Here is an 18,130-nt window from a genome sequence, read left to right on the forward strand (position 1 = left end):
CTCTTTTCCATATTGAAAATGAACTGAAATTAAAAAACAACAAATTAAAACAGAGGAAATGAAATTCCACAGCATACCATGTGCATTGAGCCTCTGGGACATATTGCCACAGAGCAATGTGGGAGTAATTCAATAAAATATTGGAAGTAGATCTCCATAATAAGAACATCTGCAATTCCATTAACAGAGTGAAAGCACACTGAAGACAAATTTTCCTCTAGCCAGGCACAAGCAAACCAGTAACTAATGTGACCAGAGGGTTATCTCCTGCAGGGGCAGGTTATTCCACAGCTGGCTGCGCTCAGCTCTGGGGCTTTCCTGGGCCGGTGATAAGATGGGTGCCTGAGTAGGTGGGCTGTGATCCCAGCCAGTTTGGCAAGCTCTGCCTCTGTGGATAGAGATCACATTTCAATTTTCAGCAGCTTATTGTGCAGCTTCTCAAAAAGAGAAACAACACTATCCACCTTTTTTTTTTTTTTTAAGAGATTATCCTCTGTGACACAAAAAGAGCAGATGAAATTTCAGCCAAACCTATTAAAGAAATACCTGTGGAGCAGTGAGCAACCCTGAACACTCTTGGGGAAAACACAACAATTTTGGAAAGTTCTCAGCACCTGAAAAAATGGGTTTACTGAGGAAATAAATAAGATTTTATCTGGAGGGGCTGCTACCAGAGAGCCCCATGGTTAACCCTAACAATGAGGATTCTCAGGAACACCTTCCTGCATTTTCATATTCCCATGTTTCAGGGTAAACAGGAGCCCGAGAAAGTTTAACAGTGACCAAAATTGCAGTAGGTGCTTCAGGAGGGGCCAGGGTCTGCCTATCCTCAGGAGCAGAGGTGAGAACACAGGAATGCTGCCCCACAGAGCCCGTGTGGGGCAGGAGCTGCTGCGGCTCAGGAGCACATTCCCTCATTTTCTTACTGCCCACAAGAACTTGCGGCCAGCTCCAGTTTTCCACATCTGTCCCAGCCTCAGCCCTGGCAGCTCTCAGAGCTCCAAGCCTGCCCACGCTCCCCGAGAGCCCCAGAAACCACTTGTGCCCAGAACCCCAGCCAGCAGCACGTTTGTGCCCACAGAACACCCTGCGTGTCCCAGAGGTGCCCAGGCACACATCCCTGAGGGAATACACACCATTTGGGAACCCTCCCAGAGCTGTGGGAGGGAAAATGGGCTGCAAAAAGCCACCCTCTCCCTACCAGGCAGAAGAGCCTTCACCTCCACAAACCCCCTCCACCACTCCCAGCAAACCTCCAAAGACTTTATCCAAGGACAGAAACAGAAGGGGAGAGAAGGGAGAGAGCTGACACCATGCTGAGAGCCAGGTTAAGCTGGAAGGACCCTACCTGCCTCTGCCAGGGTCTGCTGAGCACAGGGAACAACTGCTATGGCTCTTTGGAACTCCACAGGTTGAGCCAGGCTGTAGTTTCGACATTCCTTGCAACTTTCCACCAGTACACACATGATATGTTCAAACTTGAGTAACTCCTCCCTCCTCCCTCCCTCTGCACACACAGACAGGCCCAGGAGATGGCCCTGCCTCTATCATCCCAGTTCCTATAGCAACTCCTGACCCAGCAGATGGAAACAGAGCTGTTTTCTAGGCAAATCTGCCTTCTTGGATTCCTCTGCTCTTCCCTGCTGTTGGCCCCTCCTTGCTCCAGTGCTCTCCCTGGGGGCTGCTCTGCTGGCACCTGGCCCAGACTTTGCCTGGAGGAAGGCCAAGCTTTGAATTCATTTAGTAAAACCACAACATAAAGCAGCTCTCCTGCTCAGGAAGCAGGGCCCGTGTAGTCCCAGGGGCAGGCCAGGCTGCAGAGCCAGCCTGCACCTTCTGGCTGAGCGCAGCTGCCCGTGCTCGGCAGGAGGATCCCGGCAGGAACATCACCACTGCTCACCCTCATCCTCCCCTAGCCTGTGCCATCCACGAGGAAAGGTAAAAAGAGACAGAACCAGTCGTTTATTAGCAAGTCCAGACAACAGAATTATTATAACCCTGGGCACTGCTCAGAGATTTGGACTTCTGCTTCCAAAGTCTTTCCTGGAAGAGGGAGAGCCCAGCTGTGGCACCAAGGCTCTCTGTTCATAACTGCTCACCCCATTGCTGTCCTCAGGTCAGGGCCCCACAGGAGTGGAGGTGACCAATGCAGCTGTCTGAGAACAGCACATCACATTCAGAACCTTTTCTCTAAAAATACACAAAGTGAGGGAAAATAAAGAACTCAAACCAGGCCGTGGCATTTCAGGGGAGATAATTACCAAGGGTGAGAGTGGGAATGTCATGAGCAGGTGGCTCCATGGTGACAGGACAAGCAGGACTGCAGCAGGACACACTGAGCTGGGCACAGGGCCAGCAGGTCTCTGTGAGACCACCCAAACCCAGCACAGGGGCTACAAAACTGCTCTTGGGTGGCACAGCCCTGCAGAGCCCTTCCACCCCCAGTCATCCCTGCCCACATGGGCTCTGCTGCCCGGCCACTGGAGAGCCCTGGAGGGCACGGCAGAATGGGACCACACTCACGTGGGTGAGAAGGGTGCTGGGGCTTGAGAGGAACCTCTGAGGGCACTGGGGTACAACCCCAGCAGGAACGAGGGCAGCACAGGGAGAGCAGAAGGAATGTGCTGATCCTGCCTGCTGGGAAATGCAGGTGCCAGCCTGCCTCCTGCGAGGGAGCTGCTCAACAAGGGAAGGGCTGCAATGTCTCTCTCACACACCTGGCAGGGGTAGGACTCCTCCCAGAGCCAGCAGAGCCAAGGTGGGAAGTGATGCCAGCATTGTACAGGACTCACAGGGACTCCAGAGCAGGAGGGTGAAGAGAGGGGACAGCAGCCATCCTGCAGAACCCCACAGGCTACATCAGCTTCCAGCAGGAATCCCAGCAAAGCCTCTACAGAGCAGCAGGTATTTTGGGTATCCCAAAGGAATAAAGGAAGCAGACATGAAACACACTGTGCCCAAACTACGTCCCAGCTAGAAGATGTAGTCAGATGCCACCTTGCTCACATTTTCCTCCCTGCCTCCCTACCCCATCCCAGCCACACAATCCACCTCTGGTCTGAGAACAGAAAACGATTTTTTTTTCCCCCATGGTAATATTTCCATGCATCAGTGAGTTATTCAGCACAGAGGGATGGGACAGTCCCTAAGGCTCAAAGATGGTTGGGACATGACCAGCAGTAGGGTGGATGTGGGAAGACATCAGATCCCTTTTTGCCTGCTCCAAAAGGGCGTTACTCATTCTGATAATGCCCTTCCAAGGCACCCTCCTCCCAAAACAAGGATGCCTGCCCTGAGGATACAATGGTACATGGGAACCAAGCTGGATACAGGCCCCTGGGGTAAATTGGGACCAAACAATTCCCTTTGCAAGACACAGGGCAGACTGTGGCAGCAGGAAACGCTGGACATCCAGGAACAGGGAGTCCAGGAGTGGCACCAATAAAAGCATCAAAGCAGATTCATATCACACAAACAACATCAAGGGTTTAGAAAAAGCTCCCAATTTCCCTGTGGTGCTGGGAAGAGCAATGGCTCAACTCACAAACAGATCTGAGGAGCTCCTTTCCCTGGGGAAGGACATTGCTGTGGAGGCACAAAACACTGCTGGAAAACTGCTGACCTTGCAGTCAGACTCACTTGAGCAGTTCAGCACAGAAAAAGGCTCTCTGCTGGATGCCCTCTGAGATGTAACTTGATCCCACAGTACACATCCACTAATCAATCGAGGGATAAAGCAAAGCAGAAAACAGTCTTTTTTTTTTTTTACTGGAATGAGCCCAAATATGCACAATAACAGATCCCACTCAGAGCTATTGCAAACTCAAGTACTGGGGAGAGTTTTGCATCTCACATCGCAGAGGGAGCATACTTCTGCAATAGCATCATTGCTTCTCAAATTGGGTATTTGAGAGACTTCCTAATGACCTCATAGCAGCACATGTGACCACTAAGTCATCTTCTCAAAGGACCAGGAATAACATCAACAGACCCTGTTTTGGTCGTGCACAGGACAGCTTTCCTCAGCACAAGCAGGTTCCTAAACAGTGAGGAAGCAGAAAGGACCAGGACCCAGCTCAGGCCAGAGCTGGCATCGTGATTGTTTCTCCAACAGATTCTGTTTGGCCTTGGAAAAGATCCATCCAATTAAAAGATGAAGACCCATTAGCACATACTAAATTCCACATACAAATTTAGACACAAAAGCTTGTTTATCCCAATGCAGGCCAAATTCGTTGGGTTTAAGGCATCTATATGATAATGTGAATCCCAAAAGTACTCCAAAGACATTCCAAGAGATAAGAGGTGAACTCATAAAACATGAAATAATGACTAGAAAGGGTTTCCAATTTTTTTTTTCTTCCAGTGCTTAAAAATAACCCGCTATGCTGAGCAGCAAAGTAGGAATTTGTAGGTGATGAACTGGTGAGCTGATCACATTGGGATGGGGAAGTTGCCTTTTGTTAACCCAAAGCCATCCCCAGTCAGGTGGCACTGGAAGAAATAAATGAGTGAACACCTGTAATTATGTTAACACTGAGGTGAAGGCAACTACACAGCTCAAAGCCATACTGTTGGTCTTGAACACCTGAGGAGATCCCTCCTCTGTACCCAGCACAAGGCTTCTGCAGATGACAAGTGACAAAATCCCACTGTGGAGATGTCAGGAGACCTGCACCAGACAACTTCCCCAGTTATCAACAGTGATATGGGAACACGCATCCAAGCAAGAATAAGGAACATCATCAAACAGCACCCAAGAGCTTCTTCTGCCAGGTCTCTCCTGCAGCAGCAGCACAACAGACCCACAAAACCTCCTGTCCCTCCCCAGGGGCTCTGCTCCATGGGCCTTACATTCCTTGCCTCCCACCCAGCCCAGCTATGGCAGGACCTCCACCTGCCTTAGCCCAGGAAGGTTCCAGCAGGATCTGGTGATCCTGTGAGCACCAACAGCTCCTGTCACACACGACCAGGACATCACTTAAGTGGCCTTGGGCTAAACACAGACACAGTTGAGGAGCACAGGAGGCTAGACCTGCACAATGTTAAAGGCTTTTATTCTTTCAGTGAGAGGTGGTGAAAGCCAACTCCTGCCTTCACCTTTCCAGGAACTTTTGATGGAACACAGAAGCCTGCTGTGAAAGTGCCCTGTTTACACCCTGCAGCCCTGTCCTGTTTTTACCCAGAGTGAGTGTGTTCACTCCCACTATCCCATGAAACATCTGCTCAGCCCAGCTCTGCTGGAATCGTCCTTGCACTGCAAAGAAATCCACTTCCAGCCATAAACCTGGGAAAAGAGGGAAGCGGGGCAGAGTTTGGCATGAGGAGGAGGGCAAGTTTGAGACACGACATCTTCCGAGAAATACGGACAAACCACCTCTACATACCAGGTGCTGACTAGAGCTGCTCTGCAGGGTACCAGAAGGCTCAGAGCTGACAAGACAGAGCATGTGGTGACATTACAGACACCTGATGTGGGACACACCTTTCCCAAGGGGTGCAAAACAAGGGCTGCAAGGGGAGCACTTACCTTCCACCTCATTCTGCCCACCCCGTGGCCAAGGACGGTTTTCCTGCTCTGAAGGGAGATGATCTGAGTCCTTAAGAGGGCAAGTAGCAGAGCAGAACTTTATTTCTCAGTCACTTCCCAAATCACCAGGACAACCTCTGGCCCAGCCATCGGACAGATACCTCCTCATGTCCCCAGCTGATGAAGTTCTGCAGCTGTGCCAAGCTCTCTCTTTTCTGGGCACACTTGGCAGCTGCTCAGCAAAGCCCTGTCCTGCTGGGACTCGGGAGAAGAGGCCTCATGCCACCACAGCTCCCTCTCCCAGGAGTCAGAATGGCTGGGGAGGTGGCAACAGAGGAACAACGACTCTTCCCCAGCTCCAAAAATCTCTCTCGGAGCTTTAATGTTACCAGGAAAGCTCCAAACAGGAGCAGGCTCCCATTTGCCCTCTGTTTGAACAACAGGTCCCCACCGTTGTCTCAAAGGTGAGTGTGAGGAGGGCTAACCCCAGGTCAGAAGCAGAGCAGTGAGCTCAGCTCAGCTTCACTTGCTGCAGTGACAAAGGCCCAGAGAAGACGTCACCCAGAGGGCTGAGCTGCTGGCACAGAGCAGGGCTCAGCAAGGACGCACTTGTAAACACTCTCCCTGGCCATCGCCGCTGACGCAACCACGAGAAAGGGGCAGAGAAATCCATTATGTGCAAACAGACATCCCTCCCTATCCCTGGACACCGGGACCAGCCCAAGCAGGACATCTCCAGCCTTCCTCTTGTCTGCCTGTTGAGCCAAAAACCCTCTGGCGTCCTGCTGCAGATGAGAATCACTGCCACGTTACAGAAGGGCTCAACTCCCATAAACCAGAAAAAAGCTCTGGGGTTTTGACCCCTAATCCCTGGAAGAAGTTGGTATATTCAGCAGGCACATGGCCTCTTTCAAAGCTGGCCTTTCTTCTTGAAGCACTAGATAGTATCTAACATCCTGAGCATTATCTTTCACATGTTCCTCCCCACCACAGCAGCTGGCAGCTCTTTTTGCCATCATCCCTGTCAGGAGCTTGGTGCAAGAACATGGTGTAAAGTGTTCTGACAAGCAGAGCTACACAGGTCCTGGGACTGCTGGGGACAAAGGCCTGCTGTCTCTCTTACAGTGATACTTCTCCACATCTCTTCCTCTCTCCCAGAAGTTTCCCAGATAAATCTGTGTTGTCATATCACATCTCAAAACTACAAGCTGCAGGGATCTGAGGAGACCAATGTCTGAGTAGTGATTCCACATCCAGCTCAGAGAAAAGCTAATCAGCATCCTTCACCAGAGATTTTATTGCAGACACATGGAAAACAACAGCAGAAAAACCAAAGCAAACCATAAGCACTGCCTGTAAGCTTCATCAAGGAGGAACAGCACAAGAGAAGGGAGAGATTCAGCACCAGCCATGTGATTTTCCCAGCAAGGGACACCAACCCAACTGAACCATGGAATGGGCAGAGCTCAGCTTGTGGCAGCAATGCCACTACAGCTCCTCCCCTGCAGCACACAGAGACAGACTTCTGCAAAAATAAGTGGTGCATGGAAAAACTGGTGGTAACAAAAGAGCTGTCAGCCAACATCAGCCTGTCGCTGACGCCCCTGAAGCCCTTTACAGCTGCTGCTCCAGGACCCTCTGGCCACACAACCCCAAACCTGACCTCTGCACTTTGGACCAGAGTGAGCACATGGAGAGCAGCTGACAACAGTGATCCTCACATTTCTGTGATTCCTCAGCAAGGACCCTCATCTTCAAATAACCAGAGCACGCAGAAGCCTATGCTCCCAAGCCCTTTTGGCTGCCCTTTCTGGCATAGAAACAAAAGGCAGGAGCAGTTCAGATGTGCAAGATACCAAAGGGCCCCTCCACAAGTGAGAATTTGTAACTCACCCAAGGACACTGATGCTCATTCACAACACCAGACTCATCCTACACAAGGACTGGTTTGCACTCTAACAGGAGCACAACACAAATCTCCAGAGCATATGGCAGTGCCAAGACAAGGACCAGACCACAGGAGCTTTCCTTTTCAGTGCCCATGAAGCATTCATATAATTCCTGTTGCACGAGGGGATGCACAGTCCAGGGATCCAGAGTCTAGCAAAGAGGCCTTGGCTAGGGAAGCTTCCACCTCCTCAGCAGCTCTTTCCATCCCAGCCATTTCCCTTCCAAGCAAGGCTTCCTGGCTGGAGCAAGCATGAGGGGTGTTGCAATCCACAGTTCTGTCTGAAGAAATCCAGCCCAGCCCAGACACAGCAGCAGGCCTGGTCTGGCCTGACTACGTGCCATCTCTGGACACCCACTGTGTCCAGAAGCTCGTGGCACGTTGGAAGGCAAGTTTACTCCTCAGATGTAGATAGTTGTTCTGCTCCCTTTAACACGCAGGTCCACGATGGGTAACTCAGATGTGCACACACTCATCTCATGGGAGTTTTTCTGAAATAAATGCAGCAGACTCTGGGGAAAATCCTCTCCCTCCCATGGCAAGGGGCTGAGGAGGGTGGATAAAAGGCGACTGTGTGCCTTGTGCATGTGTGGCCACAGTCTGGGCAGCATCAATCCCACACTCGGCCTTGGGGCGAAGGATGCTCAGGGGTGCTCATCTTGTGCCTCCTGACAAGCCCAATTCCAATGGGAGAACACCCATGAGCTCATTGCAGCAACAGGACATGTCCTACAGGCACTGCTTCACCTGTAATTCACACAGGAAAACCACCTGACAGGACCCTGCCTTTTCCTGCAGAAACAGCACGAGGGTCTGCTCATGTTTCCCATGTTAGCATGGAAAAGGATTCAGATCCATTACACATTACATTAACCCTACTGGGACATTTTCCACAGCTCACTTAAATGTTTTCAAACCTGTAGGATGAGGTCATTCCAACCTAAATGCATAACCCACTCTCCGAGGTGGTTCACTAGGTATAACTTCCAAGCAAAAGCAAACAAAAGCTGATCTGGTGTGATACCCTGCTCCATCCCCAACATGTTTGAGACTTGGCCAGACAAAGCCATGGCTGACCTGATCACTCACATGCTGGAGACAGTCCCACTTCAAGCAGGAGGCCAGGCCAGAGACCTCCAGATATCCTTTCACCTGGTGCTTCCATCATTCTGTGGCAGCAAATGAGAAGAGGCAGAGTAATTACTGCCAACAAGGAAGGCTTGCATCGAGTTTCTCTGGAGTAATCCTTCTAGATAATATTTAAAGCTTGGTTAGCAGAGATGTCGGCACTGACACAATGAGGGCTAATTCTGTACTGGAAGGAATACTGGAGTGCCAGGATCTGAGCCCTGATGGATTGCACGGGTCTCAAACAGGGTCAGCACACTGCATCACACTGCCCTTGCACAAATTGACACCCACCACAAGAGAGGCCTTTTTGGAAATTTAACTTCGTGCATTCAAATATAATAGCCTGCAATAATCCAAGAATACAGATTAAAAGCCAGACAGCCAATAGCTCTCAAGACATTAGAAACAACTAGAAAATTCATTTCCCAGTATAAGTCTTTACTCTAGGGAGGTCTGCTGCTATTTGGTGTCCTTCCAGTGCTGGGAGAAGGCCAAAAAATGCCATAGCAGAGACTGAACCACACTAATGGGTGGGTTCAGTCCTTGGGAAGAAGGCAGAGTGTCTACATGAAGTGCAGTCTGGAGGGTGATGGGGAAGCAGCTGCTGGCACTGAGATGAAAGAGGATTGCTGGTCACCAGAGGAACTGCCATTGGTGCTGTTCCTTCCAGATGTCCACCCATGATGTCCACATGACACTGGCCAGCAAAGCTCATTTTCTCAGAGTAAAGCCCTCTACAGGTTGCCCCAAAACATAAAAGAAACATAAGACTGCTGCTAGCCTATGCAGACAGAAGGCATCAAACCCATGGAAAGAGGAAGGACAATTTGTGAAGTTATTAGAATAATATCCATCACAATCCAGAGAAATGCAAAACACATACATTTAAAAACAAAAAGTCCACAGGATGAATTCACAGCACTGGGACCCTCATTCAGGGAAAAGGGAGGGAGGTCTGTATGGCAGCTCTCCTGGTCTGATTTGTTCCCTTCAGCAGCACAGAGGCAGCACCTCAGCCCAAACAACAACAGGGCATTGGAGGCACATTCCCGGCACCCCCAGCTCATCTCCACTACAAATGCAGAAATGAAAGATAAACATTCCTGGAAGATCACATTACCCAGCATGAAGAGATGACAGCTTCTCAGGAGCAGCAGAAACAGGCTGAGCTCAGTGAAAAGCTCATCATAGGCTGACATCTTCCTATTGGAGAATACTGATACTCCAGCTATTTCTGCTACAGTATTTAATTTTTTTTTTAACCTTTTGACAGGCAGAAACAAACAAGCACAAGTGAAATAACATAACAGTAATCGAGATGGACAACAAAACCTGACACTTGGCTCATTTAGCCTCCTCCATGGGAGGGTAACACAAATGATGGACACCACGACCAAATGATAAATGCAACAAAAATATGCACAGACTCATTCTTCAAGGGAAAAGAAGAGCTGCAAAGGCAGTGTGCTCTGCAGGCTCCATCTCTGTATTTGCTTGTTCTTGAGCAGCTCTTCGTTACTGATGGGTGGGACATTTTAACACCTTAAATGCTATTCCCAGAGAAACCGAACTAACTCCTCGTTTTCAAAGCACAAATTTGTCTAGCTGGAAGAAAATACCCCGCCCTATTCCTCTGGCCTCCAAACTGCAGCTGGCAGCCTCAGGACACAGGACAGTCCTGGGGAAGAAACACAACTGTTTACTGTGTTTGTCTGTCCCTCCTCCCTCCCCCCGGGCACACAGGAGCTGATCATCTCCGTGCCATCTCCTGACAGGAGCTGACTTGTTCCAGGTTCATTGCGCGCCACAGCTCTGCACTGCAGAGCTCTGCAGACAGATTTGGGCACAGCACCCAAACATCAAGAAAGAAGAGTCACATCAGGTCAGGAGAGCATCATCCATGCTGGGAGCACTTCCAAGCAAACACCCAAAGCTGCTGCATTAGGAGAAGACAGGCCCCAAATCCAAATTTCAGAATGACTCCACCCAGTTTAATTCCTTGGTCATGCATTCTGCAAGCATTAGCTCTGAGTGGGCTGGGGTTCTAACAGCTCCACACTTGAAGCTTCATGGACAAAACAAGGTTTAGGCAGCACTTTTCAGAGTACAGATCATCACCTCCCACATGTACCCTGCCAGGTCTGGGATGACCATCAGCCAGGCTCCAGGTGGACAGACCCAGCAGGATCCCATCCAGGAGCAGAGTGAAGGGTGAAATGGTTGAGCTGCTACAAAAAATATACAACCTCACTGCCATCCATCAGAGCAACAAATGTTCTACCAGTCCTTTCCATCAAAAGAAGGGCTGATTAGCCAGTAAGGGCATGGAACCAAAGCAAATTGTGTTCACAACCATTTTACCTAAAGAATAAAATAATACCACATAAAAAGCAGATATTTGGTGTATGTAGCACTTGCATTAGTACACACTCTCAAGGAAGCCAAATGAAGTTTGATAATCTACAGACAGGAGTTTTCCACTTTCATGTACTTGACTTTCTACCTGTGTGAAATTAAATGTTGGAAGAAGCGTCTGATAAACTCCTATGGAGACAAACATGCTTAGGAGACAGAAAAAAAAAAATACCACCAAGCCTGTGCTGATCTGTAAATTCTACTTTCAATTATTTGTTTCAAAAAGAGCTCACAGGAGTGACCAAGAGAAGACTACAGGCAGAACATGCCTATGGAGTAGTAAGAGGTTTTAACATATCTTGCCTTATGCATTCCTGTCTTCAAGTTGCATAAAAAGCCGATAGATTTAAAGTTTGGGATTTGAAACTTTCCCCTCCCAGTCTGACTCCATTGTTAATTTTTTTTTTAGAGATTGGGATCAAGTGGCTCTTTGGCTCCTACTTCTGCAGCCAATAAAACCTCCACCCACCCCCAATCCATTTTTGCATAATTAATGCCTTTGTGATTGGCAAGAAGTGATTTTAGGCACAAAGAGGCTCTGGCATCAGAAAGGCACCTTCCTACCTGGCCTGTGAGAACAGGTTGTACTTTAAAGCTGCTGGCAACAAAAGTTCCCTGTGCTGGGAACACCACCCAACATCACTTCAGAACAGCTTTGCTTAATTTTCAACACTGTCAAATGATGGCTGTGATTATTTTGGAAGAGTAACCCAGTTGCCATCAAGAGAAATGGAAACCAGCACCCCTTCTGAGAGTGAGACCAGAGATTGCTGGGATCCTCTGCAGCAGAACACTACCATCAAGTCTTCCCTGTTCAGAATGTTCTCATGCATTAACAGAAAAAACACCATCAATTCTACATAAATTCCTTTGCTGAAGCCAGCAGCAAAACGTCTGTGGAATTAAGGCAGATGAGAGCCTTCCCTCACTTGGGCTCATCCCAACCCCACACACACTAAAGAGAGAAACAGAGCTCAGGAAAGATGAAATACTTCCTTGCCATCATCTCCCGTTGCTGTCCAAGCAGCAAGCCCCAGCACTTGAGAGCATCCCTGGGTATTCTGTGTGCTCAGAAAGCTCCTGTTGGAGCACAAAGCCACCCTGAGCTCGCCCTGTCACAGCCTCTGGGGTTTTGTGTGTGCCATGAGGACACCGGGCATGTGACTCGCGTGTTAAAACTTTCTGGCTCACCAGTCGAAATTCAGATTCTTTCCCTGCAAAACACACTGCATGATCTCATCTGCAAGCAATCAGCCTGAGAAATCAGCTTGTTAAAGGAAGCTTCTAGGAAAGGAGAGAAATCTCTGGAGGATTTGGGGGCCTATATGATTTTAACCACTTTGTTAAACCCCAGCTGCTCTTCTCTCCATTGGGGTCACACAACCAAGAAACCATTTCTCCTCCCACACAACTCCAGACAGGACAGCTTGCCAACACCTAACTGCAGCATCCTAACAGCCTGAACACACTCACATTTTCAAGCAAAACTCATCTCAAGCAAGCGCTGGAAGAGTGCAAGGACAAACTCAGAGCTGCAAGCTGAGCAACAACCAGAAAAGCAATTCATTAAACATGCAACAGTGATCATCTCAATGTGTAAACCAGAATATCCTCTGGATTTCTGCATGCGTATTTCAGCATCTCCTCACAGTTCTCACAGGGACCCAAGACATGCACCAGAAGACAGAAATAACAGTACAGTGGGAGCTCTGTAGAGGAGTAAGGAACGAGCAATAAACTCCCTGGAATGCCAGCTTTGTCCTGAGATTGCTCAAAGTGATGTAACAGAATTTTACCAGAGTTTCTAGAGATGCTGCAGGAGCCTCCAGGAGCCCCCATGCTCCCTGTGCTACAACATGCCCAGATGGCAGCACCTTTTACTGCCCAGTGAAAACCCTGAGGAAACAGCACTGCAGAGTGTAGGACAAAGCACAGCATTTGATTCCCAGACTGCTCTCCCAGTTTGGCTCTCCAGGGCACTGTGGTGAGCAGAATGAGTCCTGTGCTCACACACTCAGTCACATTTGAATCCCCTGAGCTCCCAGAAGCAGGACCACCACTCTTGCACTCAGCAGGGAGGGAGAGAAGATCAGAGCAGCATCCTGCCTTCTTCACTTCCTTCCATGCTGTCACACCCTGCCTCAGCTGCTCCCAGCAGCATCTCCCAGGCAACCCTTTCCCAGCTGCCCCTCGCTGGTCATTCAAGTGCTTTGAAAGACTTTCCTTAAAATTCTTGCATAGAAATCACTGTTTAATGTTCAGCACGAACCCAGGAGGCAGGGGGGAAAGCCAGCCTGTCTCTAACAAAGGAGATCTGGAGGACTGAGCCCTTGGCTCTTCACAGCTGTGGATTATTCCAAGTGAAGTAATTATTCACCACTTCCAGCTCCTATTTTCAGTGCAACTCGCAGAAGTAACTGCTCTGAAACAAACAGAAGGCAACAAAGATCAGGCAACACACATTTATTATCCTGCGAGCAGAGGGAAAAGTTAATCACACTGGGTTCTCCCTCACTTTGCATCCTTACAAAAGCTACTTTATATATGTAAAGTAACTTTTTTACAAAAGTTACTTTATATAAGGATTAGGAACACCTCAGCCCATAGTTGTTGAAGCCGCTGTGCAAATCAGGGTGAGGGAGTTTTCCGTGGACAATGCAGGATCACAGTCATGCTCCAACTTTTTTGGTCAATGGTGGCACCTTCTAGCTCCAAATGACACTATGAAGCTCACAGCAATTTGAAATAACTGCCTTGAAAAATCTTTATGCTTTCTGTGCCTTTAAGAAACACATAGCTCTGACTGCAAACATTCAGGCTAAACAAAATGTTATGAGGGGAAAAAAAAAGGTCTCCTTCAAACTTTTTACTCACCAGCCAAATTCCTAATTTTACCAAATTAAGAGCAGACACCCCTCTCACTCCAACCCCAAACTGATGTCCACTACTAGAATCAAGGTACAGGACAACTGCCCCCAAATTCCTAGAAAATTACAGCTCAAAAAATTCAAAGTATAAAGGGAGGGGGGGTAATACTGAGGGGCTCAGCTGCTGCTCCTCTGGTACAGCTCCTCAACCAAATCATGAAAGAAGAAGAAAAAGGAGACTTTCCAGCTCAAGTTCCAAGTCCTTTTTAAAAATCAGTTTATAACCACTAAAATAAACACAGTAAGAACAACTGTGCAGTAACTGGGAACCTGCAAAAACAGCTGCAGTTTAAGAGCAGTTTAGGCAACGTCTGGCAAACACCAGCAGATACAACAGCCCAGGAGGATGGCAGCATGCTGGGGAATGAAACAGGGAATTTCACCCACAAGCTCAGCGAGGAACTGCATGAAGTTCACTCACACCAGGCAGAAGCAGCTATTCTGTGCTGTTTACTGCTATGGTGAGCATTTGCTTCCTGTTAGAACTGCCTCTCTTCCAAACTCCAGTCTCCTGGATGCCCAGGCCTCTGCCATGCCCCCACCTGCCCCGTGCTGCCTCAGCCCAGCCAGGAGTTTCCCAATGCACCTGACACCTGGGTGGGCACACCGCTCTTCTGTCACCCCAAAACCTTCTGTAGGTCCCTCCAGGGCACAGACCCCCACTGCACCCAACCTCCCTGGGAAACAGCCACCTTGAAGGGAAGGAAAGGCAAGAAACCTGGAACAAGTAGACTTCCCCAAGACACCATGACTTGGATATTCTAAGTCATTCTTTAGGACATCTCCAGAACAGCAACAACAGCAGATGGTGCAGAAGGACAGCACCAAGCAGCACCTCTGAAGGAAATCCATCCACAGCCCTACTGCCATCTCACCTTTGAGCTCCCCAACAAAACTCCCTGAGATCTGGGCATTCTGACTTTCTTTAGAACTGAAGATCCAATTCTCCACTCGGTGTTATCCCAAGCCACATGCTTTGAACATCCTCCTTCACTGCAAAGCTGACAGTTTTCAATTACAGCCAGTTGGAGTTGTTCTTGGCTCTCCGTCCCTCACCACAGACCTGTGCTCTCTATGGCCGGGTTTCTCAGTGTGCACATAAAGCAAATTCAGGAAAGATGCAACAAATAAAAACCTTCCTGGACACTGACTGGAATTGGAAAGACAAAAACTCCTAGGACAGGCAAGGAGACAGCTCTGGGGAAGGAGGAGATGACCTGGGCCATTTCCAGGGGAGGAAAAGCACAGGGAGCCTCAGGTCTCACTCTTGGAAGTTTTAAAGTTTTTAAGTTAAGTGGGACAAGGGGTAAAGCTTCTAATGTACATTAGATATGAGAAAGCAGGTTTTTTGAAATGAGGGTGGGGACGTTCTGGCACAGGTTGCCCAGAGAAGCTGTGGCTGCCCCACCCCTGGAATTATCCAAGGCCAGGTTGGACAGGGCTTGGAGCAACCTGGGAGAGTTGAATATATTCCTACTCACTGCAGGAGGGTTGGACTAGAAGAGCTTCAAAGATCCTTTCCAACTCAAACTCAGTGGTTCTAAGATGCTGCAAATGTCAGACTGCAGCCTGCAACCACCAGAAGAGTAGAGATCATTTGCTCACAGCAAAAGAGAGCTCACACCACCTGATACCTGCCCAGGGGACAAGCACACACCTGGATAATAGATTTAAGGCTACTTAAAATACAATTACTTTCCTAATTATACACCAGAGGCCAGAAGCCACAGGCTGAGCAAGCCACGAGCAGCAACAGCAGTTAATTCACAGAGAGCCCCTCTTGATTTCCACAGCCCACATTACCCAGACATCAGACTGAATGGATATCGGAGCCTTTCTAATTTTATAGTCCACAGAGACAAGGCAGGAACGGCTGATGGAAGAGCAGCAAGGCCTCTCTGCCCACACACACCACTGCTGCTGGCTCCGCAACTGCAGAGCTGCTTCTACTTTTTTTTTAAAGATTTTTTTTTTTTAATGGAGTCAGCTGAAGAGAAAATGAAGAGCTCGGCATTTTGAACCAAAGCATTTCAAAATGCTTGTTTATCTTTCAGCCTTAAAAGAAGAGAAATAAAGTGAAACAAAATCTCAGTCATTCCCTCATAAGTTTTTCCTCTCTGCCTCCAACAAAGCAAAATGCCCTGAGCTCTACTTGATCACTTTTTCTTTTCTTTCCCCTTTGGCTTACAGCATTTCAGTTAGAGAAGCTGACATAAAACAGTCCCGGATTCTCATATTTTATCTTTTCCCCATCTTACCTCTTCATTAAAGAGTATTTAGAAGGCAGAGCAGCCAAAGGAACCGTGCATCCAACACACGCAAAAAAAAAAAAAAAAAAAAAAAAAAAAAAAAAAAAAAAAAGGGGGAAATACACAAACGAACAAGCAGTGGCATAAACCAACAAAGGCTACAATAAAATTTTAAAAGCAAAGTTTTCATATAGAGGTCTGCTTAAGGAAAAGGAGAAATGGAAAGCTCTTTTTCTCACAGGGAGAAAAACCTCAGGCAAACAAGCCATGAGGCAGCACGAGCGCCCATCTCTCAAAGTTGCGAGGAAGAACCAGATCCCGGGACCGAGCCGAACAAACTCGACCGCACCGCGCCGGGGCTTCACTCCCAGCTCGCACAGCCCCAGCAGCCGCTGGCGGGGCAGCGGAACCGGCCCGGGCGCGGGTCCGGCTGCGGGAACCAAAAGCACCGGCGGGAAGGGCCGGAACCGGGCGAGGGGACCCGCACCCCGGCGGGAACCCCCGGGCGGGGCGGAGAGGCCGAACAAAGCCCCGGCACTCGCTTTTCTTCGCGGGGCTCCCGGGCACGTCCCTGCCCTGAGCCCCGCGCGGTCCCGGGCAGCGCCCCCACAGCTTCGGGGGCTCCGCGGGGACCGAGCCCAGCGCGGCCGCCCACAGCCCGGGGCACGGCGGGGACTCCGGCCCGGCCCCTCCCCGGCCCAGCGGGGACAGCGCCCCGGCACCCACCGAGCCCCGGAGCGGGTCCGCGGTACCCTCGGCACACCGGGAGCCCCGCGGGGCTTCAGCGAGCGGCGCCCCGGGGGCGGCCCCGCGCTCCGGGCGCGGCGGCACCGCAGCGGCCGCGCCGCCCCCGCTCCGTCCCGCGGGGAGCCGGGCCGGGAGCCGGGCAGGGCGGGGCGGCCCCGGCGCTTACCTGGGGCAGGCCGGGCGGCGGCGGCGCGGGCTCGCGGCCCCTTCCGGCGGGCGGGCGGGCGGGGGCGGCCGCGGGCGCCGCGCTCTTAAAGCGGCCGCGCCGGGCCGGGGCCGCCGGGAGGCGTCGCTACGGCAACGGGACAGCGGGGCGGGAGCGCGGCGGGGCCCGGCCCGGCACCCGCGGGTGCCTTGTGCCTCGGAGTCCTTTCATGTCCCCCGAGCGCTGGCCGGGCACCCGTGTGTGCCCTGAGCGCCGGGGCTAGGCAGCCGTGTGTGTGTCCTTGTGCATCAGAGCCCTCTCATGTCCCCTGGGCTCCAGGGCTGGGCAGCCGTGCATGCCTTGTGCATCAGAGTCCTTTCATCTGCCCTGTGCATCAGAGTCCTTCCACGTCCCCTGTGCTCCAAGGCTGTGCAGCCATGTCCCCTGCCCATCAGAGTCTTTTCAGGTCCCTCATGCTCCAAGGCTGTGCAGCCATGTCCCCTGTCCATCAGAGTCCACGTCCCCTGAGCACTGGGGCTGTGCATCCATGGCCCTTGTGCATCACGGTCCCTCCGCGTGCCCTGTGCGTCATGGCTGTGCACTCATGCCCTTGTGCACATGAGGGACCCTGAGAAACATGGGGACACAGAGCGGTGGTGAGGCACACATGGACATGGCTGAGCCCTTCAAGTGGGATGGCTGTCCCCTCAAGTGCCTCACGGCTCCTCCATGTCCCCCTGTGTGCCTCCACGTGCCTCACAGCCGCTCTGCATCCCCTGTGCCTCAGGGCTGAGCCATGTGCCCCTGTGCCTCAGGGTGCCTCCATGTGATCTGGGTGACGTGGTCCAGTGGTCCAAGGGTACGCTGGTAGTGCTGGGTGCGCAGCTGGGCCGGATGATCTTGAGGGTCTTTTCCAGCCTTGATGATTCCATGTCTGTGTGTGCCTCAGGGCTGCCTAAGGAGCTGTGCCCCCACACACCTTGGGGCTGAGCCATGTCCATGTGTGCCTCACCACCACTCTGTGTCCCTATGTTTGTC

The 18,130-nt window shown here is 50.6% G+C and overlaps 1 protein-coding gene across 4 annotated transcripts in view; it reads right to left on the reverse strand.

Moving 5' to 3' along the window:
* The window catches only part of LOC128798632 (discoidin domain-containing receptor 2-like), a 57,815-nt gene extending 40,655 nt beyond the window's left edge, over nt 1-17,160 (reverse strand). For 2 of the 4 annotated variants that reach the window (XM_053962346.1, XM_053962349.1), the window contains exon 1: nt 16,927-17,006. The gene's annotated coding sequence lies outside the window, so the exon portion shown is untranslated. Of the gene's footprint in view, nt 1-1,348; nt 1,416-16,926; nt 17,007-17,113 lie in introns of those variants that run through there. The other 2 variants (XM_053962348.1, XM_053962347.1) reach the window with 2 other exon arrangements.
* Between the last annotated feature and the right edge of the window lie 970 nt (nt 17,161-18,130).

Source organism: Vidua chalybeata, chromosome 21 (genome assembly GCF_026979565.1).
Source record: "Vidua chalybeata isolate OUT-0048 chromosome 21, bVidCha1 merged haplotype, whole genome shotgun sequence".
Lineage (NCBI taxonomy): Eukaryota > Metazoa > Chordata > Aves > Passeriformes > Viduidae > Vidua > Vidua chalybeata.